The sequence below is a fragment of the Papio anubis genome, chromosome 5, assembly GCF_008728515.1.
Source record: "Papio anubis isolate 15944 chromosome 5, Panubis1.0, whole genome shotgun sequence".
Classification (NCBI taxonomy): Eukaryota; Metazoa; Chordata; class Mammalia; order Primates; family Cercopithecidae; genus Papio; species Papio anubis.
Genome location: NC_044980.1, coordinates 37,852,856 through 37,873,085, shown reverse-complemented (window position 1 = coordinate 37,873,085; position 20,230 = coordinate 37,852,856). Strand labels below are relative to the sequence as shown.

At 35.8% G+C, this 20,230-nt stretch overlaps 1 protein-coding gene across 6 annotated transcripts in view; it reads left to right on the top strand.

Annotated features, from left to right (window-relative positions):
- RICTOR (RPTOR independent companion of MTOR complex 2) overlaps positions 1-20,230 on the top strand; it is a 128,943-nt gene that overhangs the window by 15,813 nt on the left and 92,900 nt on the right. Inside the window, exon 1 of one of the 6 annotated variants that reach the window (XM_031666126.1) lies at positions 15,318-18,542. The exons of the other annotated variants lie outside the window; for them this stretch is intronic. The gene's annotated coding sequence lies outside the window, so the exon portion shown is untranslated. Of the gene's footprint in view, positions 1-15,317; positions 18,543-20,230 lie in introns of those variants that run through there. 6 annotated transcript variants of the gene reach the window in all.

Sequence of the window (20,230 nt, the reverse complement as noted above, 5' to 3'; positions counted from 1 at the left end):
ATTGTAATTGTGCATCAAAGTAGAAAAGTTAGAATACAAAATAGAGATGCTTCTATGTGAAAGAGCATACATATATAAATATCTTTTCTGATTCTCTATTTTAAGAGCTCAAAATGAACCATTAGAACTGTGTTGTACGACTCCAGGTTTCACATAAGAGAGAATTTATAAAGTAATGTCCTGGATTTTCTAATAGATATGTTAGAACTTTATTAGACTGAGAGTATCTAACATCCCATTGATACTTAACAACCTATCTCTGTGTGATTGTTTCTCTTTCTACCTTGTTTTTCTCAGTTTCTCTCATTGCTTTCTGTTTCTATTTTGCTATTTCTAGCCTTTCTTCAGACAGCCCTTTAAATAGAACATGCTATATAGATGAATTATATTTTTCTTTTGTTGTACTTCATACTTTTTTATGTTCCTTGATTTAAAATAAGTTTTAATATTTAGATTTTTTTGTTGTTTTCAGTGATTTTTTTTCCCCCTAAGAAATAGTGTCGTGAGAGTTGGAATAGGAAAAGATTCCACTGCCTTTCTTTTGGTGCTTGTGTCCGAGAAATTTAAACCAAGTATTTTGTAGGAAATCAATTAAATATCTGACAGCAACTTGGCAATGTGTGTTGTTTAGCATAGACTTTTAAAATAAAGAAAATTTTTACTTATTTTAGTATGCAAAAGCACTAAGTAAATATGAAAGTGAAACAAAAATACTGAAGTGTAGAAGGTGAAGTTTCTGATGAAGTACATTTTCTAAATGCTGATAAATATTAGTATTAATTTATTTTAAATACTTGAAGTGTATTAAATTTTTATGCATACACTCTTTGAAAGTGTGGAAAACAATGAGTTGGGAATTTCCTGAAGATGGGAACACTTAATATAACTTTGACAGATCCTTGCTGACTCTGAGTCTGGACTATTTAGTTCACTAAGCAGATTTAAACTGAGTGTAGATTATTAGCTACCAAAAGAATACTTGTTTTTAGTGGTGAATTTTAAGTGATTGCTTGATTCTATTAAGAGTGATATAATGCAGTAAATGTATATTTTTAACCAGGATTGTATTATTTATTGCTCTTATATACACCAACACATCATTTTCCTTTTTCCAACCATTTTAAATGACTTTCCATAGAATAAAGCTGAAGTAGTGCAGTAACCTGATGACTGTTCCACATGATCTGAACTTTGTCTAAAGTGATATTTTGATTATTAAAATATTACTAAATGTAGTTTATGGAGTGATGGATTAATTTAGCAGACATCCCAGAAATTATATACTTACTAAGTAGTTGTTGTTTTCTTTTAAGCATTCTTGCAAGGGACAGGATCAATGGAACCAACATCATTGGTTCCATTGATGTTGCTATTGTTCAAAACATTTTAAAATTCTACTAGTGAAGATCGCTAAAGTTTGTAAGGCCTTTATGGTTATCCTTTATATTATTAGTCCTTCAAGTTGCCGTTTGGTTTGTCCTTCGAGGATGAATTGGAGTTTGGGAAATGGTCAGATATAATCGGGCTCAAATTTGGGAAGTTATTAATTCATTAATTTATTCACTCATGTATTGGAAAATAATACATTGAGTACCTGCTCTTTTCTCAGCACTGTTTTACATACTGGAAGGTGGTATTTGCAGGGTAGGTAATTAGTTTTAAATAAATTACCACTGTATGCAGTACTGCTATTGTAATCTAGTCCCTGACTACCTCTACTACCCTTCTCATTTCCTAACTCTCCCCTGATTCACTGTGTTTAGTGAAATAATTTCTGTGCTGGTCATTCCTAATCATATTTTCTTCGACCCAAATTTGTACTTTATCATATTCTTTATGGATTGTTTTTCCTCCTATATTTGTATTACTTACTCCCTCACTCTGTTTAACTCTGTTCAAATGTCACCTTATCATCAGTGAGGCCTTCTCTGATCACTGTATCTGAAGTAGCTCCTCTCTCTGTCACTTGTCTTTTTTTTTTTTTTTTTTTCTTTTTTAATCGCATTGCCTTTTCTTTTTTGAGACAGGGTCTTGCTTTGTCACCCAGGCTGGAGGGCAGTGGCACAATCATGGCCCACCGCAGCCTCGACCTCCCAGACTCAAGTGATCCTCTCACTTCAGCACCCCCAGGTAGTTGGGAGTACAGGCACATGCCACCAAGCTTGACAAATTTTTTTGGTATTTTTTGTAGAGACAGGGTTCTGCCACATTGCCCAGGCTTGTCTTGAATCCTGGACTCAAGTGATCCGTCTGTCTTGGCCCCCAAAATGCTGGGATTGCGGGTATGAGCCACTGTGCCTGGCATTATTGCTTTTTCTTTCATAGCATTTGTCACTACTGACATTATGGTACATATTTCTTATCCCCCTGGAATGTAAGTTTTGTGAGGAGACAAGTACTTTGTTTTGTTCACCATTGCATCATTGGTGCTGAGAACAGCCCTGGGACATAGTAAGTGCTGGATAAATATTTGTTGACTGAATAATTGACTATCAAATTTGTGTTTTAGCTTGAGGGCTCCAGACCAGTTTTGCTGCTTACTCAACATCATAACCATGTAGTCAGGTACATCAAACTTAATATCTTTCAAACTGGCTAATTATCTCATTATTCTAAAAATCTTTCTGGGTTAAAAGAAGTATTTTAATTGGGCCAAAGAAGACACCTAGGAGACATCTTAACCTCGTTCCTTGTCCTTATTCCACATATCCAATCTGAGACCAGATGGTAATGATTTTATCTCTGAAATACTTGCAAATTTGTTTTTTCCCTTTCTGTTGCCGTGCCTTTATTCAGGCCCTTATTATCTTTCCCGATGATTCTATTGACTTCGTAACTACTCTGCCTATTCTAGTTCTGTTCTTTTCCAATCTGTTCTCTTCTCTGTAACCAACAAAGTTTTCCAAAAAGTCAGTCTTCCCTCGCAGAGTTGAACATCTTCTTCATTTGGGCTTTTATAATATATTGTATTTTAACTTTCTTATAATTGGTATAATTTTATTCACATGTCTGCCTCTCTATCACAGTAGACAAATATTTGTGGACCTTTACTGTGTGCTGGGTACTGATTCAGCAGTGAAAAAAATATGTTGAGTCCCTACTTTTGAGGGACCTATAGTCTGGTGGTGAGAACACAGACAGTAAACACATGAATGCAGAATTTTAGGTACTGATAAATGCTCTTAATAGTGTAAAATCAGGTATGTGAAAAAGAGTGATGGCCGGGGGGGTCGTCAGAGAAAGCTTCTCTTAAGTAGTAATGTTTAGTTGATACTGACTAACAAGGAGGCACCATGTAAAGGAGGAAAGTCTTCCACGTAGAAGGAAAAACTAGCCTAAAAAATGTGACTATCAAAGAGACCAGAAAGAACCAGTATGGCTAGTGCTTGATGAATGAGAGAGAGAGTATAGGAATATGAGATTAGGAGAGAGAGGGAGACAAGTAATAACTTGGAGAAGGTGGTACAACTGCAAAGGGAAATCATTAGAGGGTTTTAGGCAGCAGTGTGATATGGTGAGATAATTTCAAAAAATCACTCTGCTGCTTGGACAATAGACTGTAGCCCTTGGAGCAGGCACTCCATAGCACATGTCATTAAATCAATGTTAACTGAATTAATAAGTGAATGAATTAATTCTTTCATTTTTGTTACAAGACAGGCAAGATTATTTCATTTGAATAACTTGAAACTGAAGTAGTGTATTGTTTTTCAAGACGAGGTAGCAAAACCAAACATTGTGGAAATGATAGTGGTATTAATAGATTTCCTATTAAGTGATGTATGTATAACCCTAATTAATATTTTTGAGTTATCAAGTAATGCCTGATTACTAATTTTAACAACAATTCTTTTCACTGTGGGTGGAAATGCTGTATTTAATGGGTATATAACAGAGTATTCTGCCAGTTTTTCTGAAGGTTGAGGTTACAAGATAATCAGACCTTGCTCTTCAGGAACCTCCAGTTAGTTGCATGTTATTCAAAAAATGTAGACTGAGTGAATGATTGAGCTAGACTGACAAATCAAGAGGCCCAGAAGGGACTTCTTAGCCTTATATAATCTTTGTAAAAAATTATTCTGTTCATTTGATCTACTTTCATGCTGCTGTTGCAGTTAGGTGCTTTAATTTAGATGTTGAATGTATCCTTGGGAATATGTAGAAGTACTGAAAATAGCAGAATGAGTGAAGTTAACTTTAATTTCAAATAAATTTTCATTCTGGATATGAGCTCTCCCCTTCCTCTCATTTATGTCAGTCTTTCCCCTTATTCAGCTGTAACTGCCACTGTCGTCCCACCCATCCAGCACCAAGATATGTGGGCTGTGAATGCTTTGGAAACAATCATTTTTTCTTGGAGCTGAATCAGAATGGCTTATAGGCAGATTTGGGGGAAGTTCTTGTCTTTCATTTCACAGCTTTTATTCATATGTTCTTTGTACTTTTTTTTTTTTAAGTGAATGTGATCCCTGCAGTCTGTTCTTTAGCATCTAGATTTTCAGCCAGTTGTTAAAATTAAAACCCTTTTTAACCCCTTTTCTTTTTTTTCTCTTTTCTTTTGTTTTATTTTCTTTCTTTGAGACAGAATCTTGCACTGTCGCCCAGGCTGGAATGCAGTGGCACGATCTCTGCACACTGCAACCTCCACCTCCCAGATTCAAGTGATTCTCCTGCCTCAGCCTTCCGAGTAGCTGGGATTACAGGCACCCACCACCATGCTCAGCTCATTTTTTGTATTTTAAGTAGAGACAGGGTTTCACCATGTTGGCCAGGCTGGTCTTAAACTCCTGACCTAGTGATCCACCCAGCTCGTCTTCCCAAAGTGCTGGGATTACAGGCGTGAGCCACTGCGCCTGACCCCTATTCTTGCTTTCTAATTCTGTGGATTTAATAAACATTTATTTAATAAATATTTTGTTTATTTTTGTGCTAGGCACCGTGCTAGATCCTAAATATTTTTTAAAGAGGCTATAGCATGAGCATGTGTGTCTTTGTTAAAATAAAATCATGGTTCGCGGTTGGCAGGTGCATGAGAGCCGCTGTGGTGGAGATTGCTCAGCAATCACCACACTCTTTTGTCTGAGTGACACTGAGGGTTCATAATCCTCAGGGTAGTATTCCTGGAAGCACTAGGGCCAACGCTAGAGTTTAAACCTGATTTGCCATAACAAGTATAATTGAATAATGTCTGTTTTGGTTTGTTGACTGAGGGATATTTTGTACTTTTAGCAAATAGAGGAGTATTTAGTACTTATTTAATTGTATTATTTTTTACTGTTAGCATTTTCCAGAGAAAGTTTTATTGGTTAGGTGCATCAGGGGCAGTGAAATAACCTAAAATAAATTGGAGAAAAACTATGAAAAAATTTGGCTAGTGATTTGTCTTTTTTAAAAAATTGGTTCATGAAAGTGTTTGGATGTAATCTAATCAATTGAATACTCTTACAAATGTAATTGCTGAAAGTAGCATGGATGTGATTCTTAACTGATACTGTTATTTATTTGATATTTAGCCCTTAGTCTGAGCAGGACATTCTTAGTAAGCCAAACTTTGCACTAGAGAATGGCTTTTTGGGTTCAGAAATAGTGTAGGTGAAGATCATTGGTGTGGAATTGTAAAATAGAAGCCAAGTAAGCAGAGTTTAGAGTTCAGAACTAGAAGAAACTTATAGAGATCACTTAATTTTGAAAGACTTTTAACAAAAGAAGGCGGCTCTCTATGTACGAAAGGTAGTTTCCATTGTCAATGTACTTTCAAGAGACTGACAGTATTAAGAGGACTAGTTAAACTAGTCCTGCATTATATAATTTCTCTGCATTATATAATTCAGTGTGGAATTACTGGTTATATGCCATATATATATAAACTGAGTTAAACTAGTCAGTAATCTTCCCCAGGACCCCCACTGGTTTTATTTTATGTGTACCTACATAAAATACGAACTGCAAATTATGGGAAACCTTGTTATTTTAGATCTTACTGGTAATTTGTACAGGTCTGGATCAACTACAGTTTGCCTTTGTGATACTGTAAAAAGTTTTTTTTTTATGTAGATAACCCTAGACTTATGATGGGATTACATCCTTATGAACTCCCTAAACTCATTGTAAGTGAAAAATGAGTATTTGTAGACACGATGGGTTGCAAAAACAATATCCAAAAAATGCTAATGACTGGGTACACTGTAGAGGGTTGGTTCTTTCTGTTGCCCCGGTTGGATTGCAGTGGCGGGATCATAGCTCACTGTAACCTCAAACTCCTGGGCTCAAGGGATCCTCCTGTCTCAGCCTTCTAAGTAGATAGGACTACGCACGCACACCACCACACCCAGCTAATTAAAAATTTTTTTTTTTGTAGAGATGGATGTCTTGCTGTTAGCCAGGCTGGTCTTGAATTCTTGTTCTCAAGTAGTACACCCACATTAGCATCCCAAAGTGCTGGGATTACAGGTGTGAGCCACCACACCTGGCCTGTTTACCCTTGCGATCATGTGGCTGACTGAGATCTTGACTCACTACTTCTGCCCAGCATTACGAAGGAGTATCCTACCACATACTGCTGCTCGGGAAAATATCAAAATTCAGAATTCAAAGTACGGTTTCTATTGGATGCATGTTGCTTTGCAACATCTTAAAGTAAGAAAATTTTAAGTTGAACCATCATGAGTAGGTGACTGTTTATGTATTAATTTTAAGCTATTTTAGAAAATTAGCATATCACTCCTTTTTTGAAAATATACATTCCTGATTATTACTGTGAAATGAAAACTGAGTTTGTAGAAGGGATAATCGAAAATCACATTCCTTTTTTTTTTTGAGACAGAGTCTCACTCCGTTGCCCAGGATGGAGTTCAATGGCGTGATCTCAGCTCACTGCAACCTCCGCCTCCTGGGTTCAAGCGATTCTCCTGCCTCCAAGCAGCTGGGATTACAGGCACCCCGCCACCATGCCCAGATAATTTTTTTATTTTTATTTTTAGTAGAGATGGGATTTCGCCATGTTGGCCAGCCTAGTCTCCAACTCCTGACCTCAGGTGATCCACCTGCCTCGGCCTCCCAAAGTGCTGGGATTACAGGCGTGAGCCACCCCGTGCCCAGCCAAAATTCATGTTCTTGCTCCATAATTTGCAAGCAAATACCAGATGTGCTGTCAAGTTTTCTGAGCCTAACTTTTTTTATTTGTGAAAAGGGATACAATATTGTACATCTTAAAAGGTCATTATGAGTATTAAGTGAGAAAAATTATTTGTTTACAGACCCCAGCATATGTCTGGCAAATGCTTAGATGAAAACTCTAAGAACAAGTGTTAATAAACAAATAACAGTTATTTATCCATTCTTTTGGTCAGGGACATTTGTGTTATTTGTAGTTTCTTGCTATTATATACAGTGATTTTATGTATAGTCTTGTATATGAATCCTGCTACTTATATGTAAGTTTCTCTGCATTATATAATTTAGTGTGAAATTAGTGGTTATATGCCGCATATATGTATGTATGTATGTATGTATGGGAAGAGAGAAAGATTATCCATTTATATGTCTTTATTCTGACAGTGGTAATATATAGGAGTTGTTGATTCATACTTTTGTCAACCCTTGGGATTATCAGACATTAAAAATATTTCATTATGAAAAATTTCAAACATACACATAATTCGAGGAAAAAAAGTATAAAAAAAAGTATAATGAGCCCTCACGTATTCTTTACCTTCAACCATTATAAACATATTGGACCATCTTTCTTCATTTGTATATTCTCCCACTTCCCTCATGATTCATTTTGAAGCAAATCCAAGGTATATATTATTTCAGCTCATCAGTGTGTATTTCTAAAGGATAAGGACTTTTAAAATACATAACCACAATAACATTAACACAACTGAGTAAATTAACAGTAAGCTCTTTGTAGGTCAGGCACGGTGGCTCACTCCTGTAATCCAGCACTTTGGGAGGCTGAGGTGGGTGGATTGCCTGAGCTCCAGGAGTTCGAGACCAGCCTGGGCAACATGGTGAAACCTTGTCCCTACAAAAATACAGAAAATTAGCCAAACATGGCAGTGTGCGCCTGTAGTCTCAGCTACTTGGGAGGTTGAGGCAGGAGAATTGCTTGAACCCAGTAGGTGGAGGTTACAGTGAGCCAAGATCGCGTCACTGCACTCCAGCCTGGGTGACAGAGACCCCGTCTCAGAAAAAAAAAAAACAGCAGTAAGTTCTTTGTATTATCTAATACTCAGTCAATGCTCAAATTTTCCTGATTGTTTTACAGATACTTGGAGTACTTTGAGTAATGATTCATACAAGGTCAGCATACTATACATGTGTGTACACACATATACTATATATATATGTGTACTATATATGTGAAAAAGCAAGTTTCACATAAGCATGCTATATATAGTATACTATACATACACTATGCTATATATACTATATACACACTCTATATACTATATATACACTATATGTACTATGTATATACACTACATATATATGTGAAAAAGCAAGTTGTTCATCTAGATCACCTTCCTTTTGGGTAATCTGTTTTTCTGTCTATATTTCTTTCAGACATTTTGTTTCAAACATTTCTTTCAAACATTTTGAATAAAATGTGTTTAGATGGTTATTTATTCTGCCTTGGGATTCATTGGGCATCCTGATTCTAAGTATTTCAAGTCTTTGAGTAATTCCAGAAAAGTGTCAGTCGTCGTGTTTTTGAGTATTGCATTTCCCCCGTTTTGTCTTGTTACCTCCTTTATGAACTCTCATTAAATGTATGTTAGACTTTCTCATTATCTTTCTTGGTTGTTAAACTTCTTTATGTGTTTCATCTCTTTTTTTCTGAGAAGCCAAGTTCTGTATAATACCTTCAGCTAAGTCTTTTGTTCATTAATTCTTTTGCTAGCAGTGTTTATGCTGTTCATCCCTTCCACTGACTTATTTCAGTTATGATATTTTTATTTCAAGAAGTTCTACTTGGACTGCCCTCCCTCCCTCCCTTCCTTCCTTCCTTCCATTCTGTCATGGATCTTTTTGATATCTTTTTTTTTTTTTTTTGAATGCTCTCTTAAGTGTTCTTCTCACTTCTTTTTTTCCGTTAAGCCAGAGGTTTGCAAATTATGGCTTGCAAATCTGGCTTGCTATTGCATATGTAAATAACATTTTATTGGCACGTGGCTATGCTTATTTGTTTTAAGTTTTATCTGTGGCTGCTTTGGTGCCATCATTGTGGAGTTAAGTAGTTGAAACAGAGACTGTGTGACCTTTAAAGCTTCAAGTGTTTACTGTATGACTCTTTATGAACAAGTTTGCCTGCTCCCCTGTTTTAGATATATAAAACATAATTATTATTTCATTGAATAATTCTGATTTTTAGTCTTTTTATATCTTTTTTTCTGGTTTCTATTTATAATGGCTTATTTTGCTCTTTACTTGTATGTTCTTGGTTTTTGGTTATGCCCTATGTTTGTTAGGTTACCCAGGCTAAGTAAGGGTGGTTATCTGGTTGGATTGGTGGTTGAGTTTGCTTCTGCCTGCTGCCTGGGAGCATTATAGACCAAGGGCTACTTTAAATTCAGATTCTCACCTTGGTGTTTTTTTTCCCTTAACCATACAAGAGTACATTTATATTCCAAAGTCACATGTGGTGGCTTCAGAGTCTCAGCAGAGTCTCTTTTGTTTGTTTTGTTTGGTTACCCAGAACTGCTTTTCTTTGTTGTTTACCTCTGTTGGATGTTCTTTTAATTTACCTTTTTTCTTAGGATGTAGACTTTTTTAAGGTCTAACTTTATGCATAATGAATTCCTTGGCTTACATTGACTCAAGGGTTAGCCTGCAGTCCTCATGGCCTGCTCTTAAGCTTTGAGAATAGGATTTCATGTGGGTTCTCTAAAGCAGAGCTTCTGAAATTTAATGCTTTGTTGGAGGTCCGAGACACCATCTTTAGATTCAGTGATTCACTAGAACTCATTATGGCAAAAAGATATGACACAAAATCAGGAAAGGGAAAAGATACATGGGGCAAAGTCAGGGGGAAACCAGCACAAGCATCTAGAATCTTCCCAGCAGAGTCACACAGGACTTGCTAGTTCGCTCCAGTTATGAATTGTGACAACCCGTGAAATGTTGTCAACCAGGGAATCTCATTAGAGACTCAGTGCCCAGGGTTTTTATTTGAGGAATTGCCAAGTAGGTACCCTCTACCTGGCAGATAACAAAATTCCAAACTTGCAGAACAAAAGCAAGTATTTCGTATAAAACATACTGTTTGTATAAACAGTTTAGAGAGCCACCTTACCAGTTTAGAGAACCTCCCAAAATTTAAGTTCCTGTATGCCAGCTGAGGGTCAACCTTGTAAGCAGGCCTTTTTAAAGATAAGCAGTTAGGCCTGCTGGGTTAACTTTTTTTCCTGCACAAATACACAGTTGACCACCTGGGGATTTTACCATAATGAAGAGTCCAGTTCAGTAGGGCTGGAAGGGCTCAAGATTTTGCATTTATGATATGCTCGCAGGTCATACCTATTTGATTGTCCACAACTACACTTTGGTAGCCAGGTAGTTGTTCTTAGGGCCAGAAACCCTTCTTTTCATTAATGTTTTTATCCCAAATGGTCAAAGTCTTTTATTCTGAATTAGTGGGAAAATTCTTTGTTGTGGTTAAATTCTTTGTGTTGACAAACTATTTCTGGGGCAATATGGTTTACTTTTGGTTAAACTTTTTCCAACTTAAGATCTAAATTTTACATCACTACATATTTTGTGTCTTGGAAGAATGGAAAAAGTAACAGTTTCAATAACTTAGTTATAGAAAAGAGTGCAACATTTTCACTTTGGTAGTATTAATTATATAGGTCCATAGTCTCTTCTTCACAACTTTGAAAACCTAAAAACTCTGAGAATGGAAGCTTTTTCCGTAAATAACCTGACCTGTTAAAACTGACCTGACCTAAACTCATTTCATATAGCAAAGCCTGACTGGAATTTGTCTTCTTAATATTTATCTCAGTGTGTCTAGTCATACGTTTTTCCTAAAAGAAATAATAGTTTTTGAATGGGTAATGTTGTACATAACACTGATTCTGTGTAAAAACAGGATACCTTATAATGTAGTCTATGTAAGAGGTTACTAAGATACATGAACTAAAGCAGGGGTTCGCAAACCCCTGGCTGTGCACTGGTACTAGTCCACGGCCTGTTAGGAACAGGGCCACATAGCAGGAGGTGAGCAGCAGGCAAGCATGCATTACCACCTACTCTACCTTCTGTCAGATCAGTGATGGCATTCGATTCTCATAGGAGCATGAACCCTATTGTGAACTGCACATCCAAGGGATCTAGGTTGTGCCCTCCTTATGAGAATCTAATGCCTGATGATCTGAGGTGGAACAATTTCATCTGAAACCATCCCCCCACACTTGACCCTGTCCATTGAAAAACTGTCTTCCACAGAACTGGTCCCTGGTGCCAAAAAGTTTGGGGACTACTGTTGTGAAGTGTCTCAGTGATACCTGATGACTACCTGGATGTGAGTAGATTCCATGGAGTCCATATTACTATTTTCAATAGTAATATTATTTGAAGATATAATTTTTTTAAAGTTTTTTTTAGGATGAATTAATTTTTTGGTTATAGGACATGCTAAATTTGAGGTGGACATACCACAAAACTTACAGACTGACGTGTGTTGCTTTTAATTATAGATAAAGTTTAGAATTGAACTTTTGAGGCATTGTTGACTTAAAGGGTAAAATTGAATTTGTTAAGAGTTGATGGAGACAGTGAAAAGAGAAACCTGAGGAAAAGGAGATAGTACTTTAGGTAATTTTTGTTGTCTTTGTTGTTGTTTACATTTAAAACATTTTTTTTTCCCTGGCAACCTTCATTTAACTTAAAACTTTAGGTAATGTTAAAGGATATGGAACAGGAGGAGGGAATACAGATCTTTAAACCAAGACATAAGGAGCAATGAGGGATAGGTATGAAAAGGACTGAGACAGTGTAGTTGCAGAAACCACGGAAAATAAGGTGGATTTGGTTAGCATGAGTCAGGAGTGTGATGGAAAAGTCAAAAAGTTTGAAAAACTGAGAGAAAAACTTTGAATTGGGCAAATGGTAAGCTTGAGGAGGACAGCTTAATTTGAATGATGCCCTTAAACACCAAGTTGATGAAGTTTAGGAGATGATGAGGTAAGAATAAATTCACTTGCGTCTCAGATTTGGCCAAAAAAAAAAAAAAAAGAAGTAATGTTTCAAAGATAGGAAACAATGGGCAAAGCATTTCTTCTTCTTTTTTTTTTTTTTTTTTTAATTTTGTTTTTAGAGACAGGGTCTTGTTCTGTTACCCAGACTGGAGTGCAGTGGCACCATCATGGTTCACTGTAGCTTCAGCCACCTGGGCTCAAGTGATCTTCCCATCTCAGTCTCCTGAGTAGCTGGGACGACAGGCACACACCACTCTGCCCAGCTGTTTTTTGTTTTTTGGTTTTTTTCCCCTAATTTTTGTAGAGACAGAAGTCTTACAGTGCTCTTATGCTGGTCTTGAACTCCTGGCCTCAAGAAATCCTCCCAACTTGGCCTGCCAAAGTTTTGGGATTACGTGCATGAGCCTCTGCACCTGGCTAGCATTTATTTATTTATTTATTTTTAAAGACAGAGCTAGTGAAAGATACTGAAGATACGTGAAGAATAGTGAATAACTAATGATAAAAATACTGGAATAAGATAAGATGTGGAATCAATACAAATGGAAAGATTAGAAAATAATACGGTAACAACATTTTTCCTGTTGCTAATCCATACTCAAATCTAGTGTCCTGCAGCCAAGGTGTATTTATACAACTTTGCTGTCCCTTATTACTTTCTAAGAAGGTAAGTAAGCCCTTTTAACTACTACCGTCATAGAAGTCACCTGTCTGACAAATGATCTGAACTGTAGGCATGTTTCATAGAGAAAAGCAGAAGCATGAAAGTAGCTGTGCATGAAAATATACAACTGACTTCTAAATAATTCTGCTAGACTGGATATATATCAAAATTAATGTCTCAGCCTTTAGGCACAGCTGTTCCATTATTTCACAGGGTTCATTTACATAGTGCATTGTTTCAAAGACAAACCGATTTTTTTTCTCTTATAATAAAGGATTCCTAATTAGAGGACTGTGGAAGCCTAATGATTTTACAAGTATCTTTGTAAAATATAACAGACTAAGGCATATAAATTGTAGCAGATCATGCAGTAATGTTTAATAATTGCTTTTAGTTATTTTTACTGTCTTAGAAAAGGTTGTCCAAGTTGCAGATTGCATTTTTCAGTCTATAATGAAATTATTTCATATCTTGTTGCTCAGAGTTTTCCTGCTTTTCTGCAGGAAAATAACTTTAAAATGTTAGGAAAACATTTCTTAGAATGATAGTCATTTCCGTAGACTGGTGAAGACCTTTTGAATTCTTTGTATATATTCATATATACTTTGTGTACAAAGTAAAAGTGCTTTGTGAATTTGGTTCAGTTGTCTACCACAAATGATCTTTTAACAGGTGTTATGAGCCCAAGTACTCAATTCTAAGTTTACTGTGAAAAAGGGAAAGAGATGAAGTCTCAGAAAGCGCTTGGTGCCCTTTTCCATTAAGCAGGTCTTACCCATTTTCTCCTTCAAACATCTGTGCCAGAAAATCTTTATAAATTCACTAATTATCTACCATGTAAAAATAGACAAAGATGAAATGATTAAAAGATTAGGTAAGGTGAATGGTTAGGCTTTAGTTCTTTATCTAGCAAGTGCAACCTGGCAACATGATTTTTAGCACTGCGTGAATATAATGCTTGAGAGGGTGGAATAGAAAATGATCAGAATGTGGTTTTCTGAAGGTACACAGCAGGCGTAAATTTTTATTTGCCTTTTTCTTTTTGTTTTCCTATGCATTGCCATTTAAAAAATTTTGTATGTGACAAATTTGGGTAAATGCTATTGCATTGTTAATTATATTTAAATAGGTTTGTTCTTAGAAAGTTCTTACCTTTTCAAAGCAATAGAAATAAGTTTGGTTAGGGTTTTTGGAAAATTATATTATTTCATATCTTGTTGCTCAGAGTTTGGGAAGTAGATACATTTTGAAGCAGTGTGATCTTTTTAATTCCCTCTTTTATGTATGTCCATATTATAACTATCATTATTATAACTAATCATAAGATAGTAAGTCCCTTGTCAATTCTTACATTTTAGAATTCACAGGTGTGTCCTAGAGACTTATTCTGTTATAAATGCCAGATTGTTAAAAGTCAATTTAAGAAGCATGGTCTTGTTTACTATAAAAGGACAATAAACATAGTCTTTAATATCTGGCAAAATAACAAAACTTTTTTCATTCTTTTTAACTATTTATTGAATAGACAGACATGAATTTATTATACATATTTGCTCAATAAATCTTTGACAGATTGACACCTGTGAAACCAGCACGAAACGGAGCTTGGTATATTTTAAACATTTTTAAACATTTTGGTTTTAATTGACACATAATAATTACATATTTATAGGGTACAGTGTGCTATTTTGATATGTGTATACATTGTGTAAAAGTCAAATCAGGGTATTTAGCATATCCATTAATGGATTAATCAGTTTTCTGTCGCTTATAAAAGAATACCTGAAATTGGGTAATGTATAAGAAAAGGAATTTAGTTCTTGCCGTTACGAAGGCTGAGAAGTCCAAGGTTGAGGGACTGCTATCTGATGACACCTTATTGCTGTCATTGAAGAGTCCCAGGGTGGCACAGGTTATCACATGGCAAGGGGGCTGAGTGTGCTAATGTGCTAGCTCAAGTCTCTTCTCTTCTTATAAAGCCACCAGTTCCTTTCCTGTGATAACTCATATTCATGAGGACAGAGCCTTCATGATCCAGTCACCTCTTCAAGGCCCCACCTCTCAATACAGCCCAATTTCACCAGACATGAAATTTCAACATAAGCTTTGGAGGGAACATTCAGACCATAGCAGTCACCTCATACATTTATCATTTCTTTGTGGTGAGAACGTTCAAAATCCTTTCTCCTAGTTATTTTGAAATATGCAATACTGTTAATCATAGTCACCCTACTGCACAAGAGAATACCAGAACTTATTCCTCCTAACTGTAACTTTGTACCCATTGTCCAGTCTTTCTCTGTTTCCCCTCTACCCTCCACTATTCTACTCTGTACTTCTATGAGATCAGCTTCTTTAGATTCCACATATGAGAGATTGTGTGGTGTTTTCTTTCTGTGCCTGGTTTATTTCACTTAAGATCATGTCCTCCTGGTTCGTCCATGTTGCTGCAAATGGTAAGATTTTTTTTTTTAATTAGCTGAGTAATATTCCATTGTGCATATATACCATACTTAAAAATTTCATTTATGTATTGAAGGACAATTAGGTTGCTTCTCTATCTTGGCTATTATGAATAGTGCTGCAATAAATATGGTATCTCTTTGGTTTACTGATTCTCTTTGATAAGCTGATTTCATTTCGTTTGGCTATATATATATATACTCCTAGTAGTGGAATTGCTGGATCATCCATATGGCAATTCTATTTTTAGTTTTTTGAGGCACCTCTATACTATTTTCTATAATGGTTGTATTTACTAATGTACATTCTCACCAACAGTATGTGAATTCCCCTTTTTCCATGTTTGTTACTTTTTGTCTTTTTCTTCAGAGACAGGGTCTTGCTCTGTCACCCAGGCTAGAGTACAGTGGTGTGTTCATGGCTCCCTGCATTTTTTTTTTTTTTGTCTTTTTGATAGTAGCCTAATTTAGGTGAGAAGAAACCAGAACCCAGATCAAGAAACAGAATTTGGTATATTTTAAAGTTTCTGTGTATTTATTACTGAATAGTAAGTTCATTTATTCAACAGATACTTTTTGAGTGTGGTTACTGTTTCCAACCATTTTTTAGATATTTGGATGACATCACATTGGTGAAATAAAGCAGAATTATGGTATAGGGAAATAAACATCAAATAATTATACCATTAAGTGCATAATTATGAACCGTATGAACACCGAAGGTACACTGTCCTGTGCAAGGCAGTACAACTAGGTAGTCTGTATTGTATTATATATTGAGGAATAAAAGGTAGACTTTGGAATCATACTGCTTAAGTTCAGATCTCATTGCCACATCTGGTATTAGTGTGACTTCTAGGCAAGTGAACTATGTCTCTAAGCCTCACTTACTAACAGGGGGACAGTAATAATAGTACCTACCTTATATGATTGGTGTGGAAATTAAAAGAGATTATTCATGCAAAAATATTAGCACAATAGTATTCTGTGTGTGTATAGGTTCTGTGTGTGTATAGTATTAGTGATTATTATTTTTGTGTCAGTGGTGTTGTTTTATATTGTAACATTTGAAGGTGATAAAAATATTTCATAGAGTAGGTTCTAGTCTTAGATTTCAGATTAAATAACCGAAAGAGATATCAGAATCTAGTTGCATTGCGTTCTGGCAGCCTTTATAGCATGTTTCATATTTTAGTGTGCATAAGAATCACTGGGGTACTTCCTATAAATGCAGATTACTGTGGGCAACTTTCTAGGCACACTTGACCCTGGAATAGGTATTTCTGTGATAATCTACATATTTTTTTAAGAACATAGGCTTGAAAACTGATAGCCTATAAATGTGGTTTAAAATAATTTTTAATTAAACATATTAAATTAAAAAAAAATTTTTTTTATTTTTGAAACAGGGTCTTGCTCTGTCACCCAAACTGGAGTCCAGTGGCATGATCATAGCTCACTGCAGACTTGAACTTCCAAGCTGTAGGGATCCCCCTACTATCAGCCTCTAGAGTAGCCATTCTTGACTAATATAAGTGTTTTTGATGTAGGAACAAATAGCCAATTAACATAAAACATTGTAAGGTTTGTTGTTACTTACTTTTGGTGCATAAGCTTACTACAGCTGGTAGAAAATTTCCCCCAAATCTGTACTTGCTCTAGGATTCCCTGTTAGTGAATAGAATCATACATCAATTTACCCAATCCAGAAATATGGAATTCATCCTTGATTATGCCCTCTATCTTTTTTCCATCTATAAGCCATTATTGAGTAAGTTGTCTGCTTAGAAAATTTTTTTAACCTTTACTTAAACTTGCCTTTCTCCTCTTCTACAGTTCACTCTCCAAAGTTGTATTCCTAAAGCACAAAAAACTGATCGTGCCATTCACTTGCACATGCCTTCCTTAATAATTATCCATTGCCCAAGGATATAAGATATGTTAACTTAGAAAGATAAAAGTTAACATATCTTAGAAAGCTGTTGGAATCTAGCTCCATTTTCATTTATTCTCATCATGCTGTTTTCTGGAGGTATAGAATTTCTTGCTATTTCTTGAGTTCATTGAGAAAAGTACCATGTTTTTTCACATTTCCATATTAATGTGCATATTGCTCTTCACATTTTATATGCCTACAAGATGTATTGCTTATTGTCAAGAATAAACTCGTGTTAAGCATCTCCAAATAACATTTGTGTCACTTACTGTCTTGCTCAGTATTTCTTTTAACCACTGTTTATTGACAGTCCACCATGCGCCTGGCATTGTGCCAGAGGCCAGGGGAGCATCTGTAAACAGACAGGTTTCCTATTCTCACTTGTTTTATACTCTAGTGAAATCCCTATCAAGCACTCTCCTTTTATTTTATTCGCATGGTATTTACTACCTACCTGTCTATTATATTACTATTAGATATTTATGTCCCTCTTTTTTTCCCATTTAATTTTGATCTCCAGGAGTGAGATCATATATTTATTAATGTTCCTCTCCTAGCAGTTAGTGCAGTATATGGCAGATGAGGAACACTGAAATTTATGACTGAATAAAATGTAGAAATTGAAATACCTGTGTAGATATACAGAGCTGTTCCTAGGTCAGCTCATAACTGTCTTTTATAGTATAGATTTATTTTTAAAAATTAAATAATAAAATTATTAAATACAATCTAGGGGAAAACCTGTGTTCCACTCTATTGATGGTGTTAACAACTTTTTTGAAAAATAACCTTGGAAGGACCACTGTTTAAAATTTAATTTTAAAATATTTTAAGTTGTTTATATTATAAAACTTATATTCTAGGTAAATGAATTAAAATAGTAATTATAGCTTCTAATTACTGAAATTATACAACTTTTAATAGATGCTATGTTCAAATGAATTATTAACTACATCTAGCTCACTTTCTGTTAGTGTTCTATACCTAGGTTGATCCTCATCTATATTTGAGAGTTACAATATATAATAACATGCTGATAATAAACCAATTAAAGACATGGCTTTTGTTAATAGAATTTTAAGACAGTCAGAGGAGTGACCTGGTAGATGTCACTTGTTTAATTTATCCAAAGGTACAGAATGATAAACTGTGAGCAAGGACTTTTTTTCTTCCATTAATTATAACTTTTTCTCCTTGAAATCATTCAAGGCGAGCAATTCTTTGGAATTACAGAAAGATGTTTTTATGTACACAGAAAGAGGAAAGTATAAAATGAGGTAAGTTTATAATTCAAAATTGAAGGGGGAGGAAAGTAGATCTGAATCCCGGAGTCCTTGAGAAGAAAAATTTATTTATTTATTTATTTATTTACTTATTTATTTATTGTTAAAAGCATATAGGTATTTATTTGTTTTTCAGCCTTTAGTTTCAGCCTTTAGTTTCAGGGGGTACATGTGCAGGTTTGTTACATGGTTAAGTTGAATGTTGCTGAGGTTCGGTGTACAAATGATCCTGTTATCCAGGTAGTGTGCGTGGAACCCAATAGGTTGTTTTTCAGTGCTCACTCCTCTTTCCTCCTCCCCTGTTAGTCCCCAGTGTCTCTTTTTCCCATCTTTAGGGAACACAATTTTAATATGTTACAAATCAGCAGAAATTGCCATAACTCTTTCTGCCATCATTATTGTAAGAGTAGGACACTGGGGGGCCGGGCGCAGTGGCTCATTCCTGTAATCCCAGCAGTTTGGGAGGCCAAGGTGGGTGGATCACGAGGTCAAGAGTTTGAGACTAACCTGACCAACATAGTGAAACCCCGTCTCTACTAAAAATAGAAAAATTTGCTTGGCATGGTGGCACACCTGTAATCCCAGCTACTCAGGAGGCTGAAGCAGGAGAATCGCTTGAAACCGGGAGGCAGAGGTTGCAGTGAGCTGAGATCCCACAGTTGCACTCCAGTGCTCCAGCCTGGGCAACAGAGCAAGAGTCTGTTCCAAAAAAAAAGAGTAGGACACTGGTACAAGAAGCCAACAAACACAATTCTAGTCTCTGGGAGAAGGAGATAATAGAGCAGATGTAATCCTAAGAAAAACAGACACTGCAGTTGAAGTTTACACTTAAGGCAATCATATTATTTATGGTTGTTATTTGCAATACAACCTGGGATACTTTGGGAAGTGAAAATAGATGGTATTAATAATTACAGTGGTACACTAACTGTATATTGGAACCCTGATAAGTCAGATATGTGTAATATATAGCTATAATGTTAGTATGAAGAATGTATCATAAGAGCATAGAGAAGGGGGCTTGTAGGTTAGGAAAAACCTATGCTAATCTAGTCTGAGCTAGATTTCTAAAGAATGACAAAGTTGTTCCCCAAGTTGGGTTGAGAAACAAAGGGCATGACGGGTTAAAGGGACCTAGTGCCGTCTTGCTGTCCATGTTGCTCTGTCTCTGTCCATATCATTGTCTCTAAAGAAGTGCTTCATGGTTTGTTGTTTTTCTGAAACTGCTATGAAACGTTCAGTTGGTTGATTGCACTTCAGTTTTCCTACCTAGGCACTGGTTCTCCCAGCAGTTTCTGCTCATGAACCTCTTTTCTAATACATGCGATTCCCTGTATGCTCGTGTCTATCTTTATGATCTTGGGGGTAGTGGCTTGCCCTGTGTCCTCACTTCTCTTACAAATTCAAGAAGAGTTGTTGATTTTTCAGTTCGTTCAGATATTTACTTGTTAGAATGATGTCATGACTTCCAGGCCTCTTTTGTGTGGAACCAGAAATGAAGTCCGTGTTCGGTTTTTAATATGATAAACTTAACATTTTAGGAACATTATAACCCAGTTAAACTGATTGACTTGCCATTGTAATTGGCAGGTTTTTCTTTACTATTTTTGCCATTGTATTTATATTTAAAATATACCAATGATCAAAAGATTATTATGTGCTTCAGTTGCTTGAGAGAAAAC